General features: G+C 41.2%; 1 protein-coding gene across 4 annotated transcripts in view; it reads left to right on the top strand.

Annotated features, from left to right (window-relative positions):
• The first annotated feature begins 517 nt into the window (after positions 1-517).
• The window catches only part of LOC135216324 (tumor necrosis factor alpha-induced protein 8-like protein), a 170,510-nt gene continuing 168,190 nt past the window's right edge, over positions 518-2,837 (top strand). For 2 of the 4 annotated variants that reach the window (XM_064251497.1, XM_064251496.1), the window contains exon 1: positions 520-689. The gene's annotated coding sequence lies outside the window, so the exon portion shown is untranslated. Of the gene's footprint in view, positions 690-2,837 lie in introns of all 4 variants that reach the window. The other 2 variants (XM_064251498.1, XM_064251495.1) reach the window with 2 other exon arrangements.

Raw genomic sequence — 2,837 nt, 5'->3', positions numbered from 1 at the left:
CTATTTATAACAACGTCATAACACTGGAATTTTAAGAATTTATAGCATATATTTTGTTGAAGTTATTATCTAAGAATGGTTTTATTTTCTGTTTATTTTCCGTAGGTTTGTGTAAAGTTCCCCATTCCAAGAGGGAATGAAAGAGCTATTATCAATTTTAAGACGTCTACTCTGTGTTTCATTGCAGCATTTCAGTTTGAAGTAAAAGATATAGTTTTGTTTACATTCTCAACCAAGCTGGAAATTTCCCTTATTCCGGGTAAGCAGATACTGCAATATCCTTCTGATGTTTGCTGGGAAGTTCCGTAAAGCAGATTACACGAATAATAATGTCAGCGGCAGAATGAATCAGTATGATTTCAGATTATTATAATAAAAAAAAGGGGCAATCTGTGTCGCTGTCATTCAGTTGCAGGGTTCAACAACAGATGGCTCTGGCTGTTAGCTGTTGTGCACAGCATCTGGCTGACTTGGGTAGCAGCAGCAGGCAGCAGCAGCAGCAGCAACAGCAGCAGCGAGCGAGCGATGCCGACTGAGCCCTTCGACTGGAGAAGAAGATCCGAGCAACGCGGTTCGCTGGGTCTGGTGGTCTGGCTGGGTGTCAGTTGGTCTATGGCAGTGAGTGTGTGAGGTCGTTAGTGGTGATCCGTCTTCCGACTGTGTTGGATTATTTCGTCAGTACTTGTCAGGTACGTTACTTTTCGACGTGAGATGGGAACTCACTACATGTATCGAAAGTCATTCTCCGTGCGATGGTGCCTGAACGAAACGTCCGGAAGAGAATTATGCCAAAAAGAGATGCATTTCTTCCATTTCAAAAGTTTTGAAGTTATCTAATAGGCAAAGAATATCGCGCTTACGACAGGTAAAGGAAACGGCTCCCCCGGGGAACCCCGATGTTGTGGACACACGCGTCGTAACGGACTCCTCCCCCCAATCTACGACGTGATTGAAACGCCCGAACAACGTTTTCGCATTCCGGTGCTAAAGTTTATCGATTTTGCGAAACGCAAAATGTCCTCCTTTCTGCCTTGCGTCACTTATGCATTTTGTGTGTACTTAAGTCTGACCACCCCAGGTGTTTGTCCCTAGGGGGAATACCAGGGGTGGGGAATGAGCAGATGGCTGTTGTGAGAGCCACCCCGGGGGGTTGGGGGGGTTGGGGACCTAGCAGGTGGGGATGGCCTCTGCTGAAAAAAGGGGGAAAAAATAGGAACTAAAATTTATGAATCATGGAACAGGAAAACGTTAGATAAGAAGGAGGAGGTAAAGGAAGACGCTATGATAGGAAGAGATGGGAAGGTGACTAGTTTTTATTTAAAGGAAAGGTTACACCAGAACGGAAGAAGAGTAACTGTAGTAACGGTCTCTTCATTATGCATCTCTCTCTCTCTCTCTCTCTCTCTCTCTCTCTCTCTCTCTCTCTCTCATGAACCCAGCTTTTTTTTTTATTAACTTTTTTACTATTCTTCACCACGTGTTCCCTGCGAGAATGTTGTAAAGGAAATACAATGTAAAGAATAATTATTTGTGCTGTTTTATAAAAGTGAAGTCAGCGATATTAAAACAGCTTTTAGAATGGATAATGTTAGACCAACTTATCAGTCTGATCAACGTTTTTGCAAGAAAAAAAAAATGCTATTAAAAGCTACCTAGCGAAAGTTTGTTGCGATAAAAACGTCTACAAGTGGTATTTTCCTACTTCAAATAGATTCAGTAACAAATGACACCACTGTGCAATTCTTGTGGTCTAGGTACCACGTCAAGTTATCAATATGCTGGACACTTAAAAGACAAGAACAAGTAGAAAAAAATCCTTTAGCCGTGGAGAGTATCTCGCATACGATCACGTAGTAAGTTATTATTATGTATGCACACATCGTTTGCGCGTGCTTGCAGAACTTGAAATGCAATCTCGGAATGATCTGACTTATTAAAAAGAATGATTTACTACCCTAGGAAGTTTTGCTAAAGCTACAGATCTGGTGAAGATAAAGTGGTAAAGCTTCGGATCTGAAAGATGGGTTAGCTTGATTTAAATCAGACGAGAGGTCTGCATAGTCAGCTATCGGTCTAGGCCTAGTTCCATATAAACGTGATAATTGTGACATCTCAGTGTATTTCATCGCAATAATTTTAAATGGTATTTTTATTATATATTTGGTGATTGGGTTGATTTTAATATTTTACCAAACACGATGAAGTTCATCAAGCCTGTATGTGCGTTCACGCATCGTGTGTGTGTGTATTCCATATGCCGTTTGACAGCTTATCGTAAAGACGCAATAGTAAATAGCCCATAAATTAGGCAACTACCTTTAGGGATAAGATTCACGGCAGTTCCTGCCACTAGTCATGCAGTTTCCTCTTCCGTGTTGCTTGTTCCTCCGTCAGCGTTCATAAGTAAACACCGATAGCCTTTTTAACGGCTAATCAATTCAGAAATATATGTAGAGTAAATGAAATTACTGACCGAAGTTCAAATCTGCTCGAGTTGTTTATGTCTGGGACCGGAACTTAGAAAGTGGAGTTAGCATAATGCGAGGTTGCCTTGCAGAAAGTGCCTGAGAATTAGGCCTAGTGTCGTTTTGTAAATGGAAACTTTAAAGACGGCGATAAATCTTCTTATTGCACTTCGATAGGAGCTATGTCAGAAGCGACAGTAACCTATCTATACAATTATTTCTCTCTCTCTCTCTCTCTCTCTCTCTCTCTCTCTCCTCTCTCTCTCTCTCTCTCTCTCTGACAGAGGTCTAACGAGTTGTACCAACTCAACAACTTTAGTTTTTTTGGTCTTCATCTGGTGAATAACATAGGTGTATATAGTTGATATGCAG

This window comes from Macrobrachium nipponense, chromosome 6 (assembly GCF_015104395.2).
Source record: "Macrobrachium nipponense isolate FS-2020 chromosome 6, ASM1510439v2, whole genome shotgun sequence".
Classification (NCBI taxonomy): domain Eukaryota; kingdom Metazoa; phylum Arthropoda; class Malacostraca; order Decapoda; family Palaemonidae; genus Macrobrachium; species Macrobrachium nipponense.
Note: the sequence above shows the minus strand (reverse complement) of the source record. Positions and strands in the feature narration are given on the sequence as shown.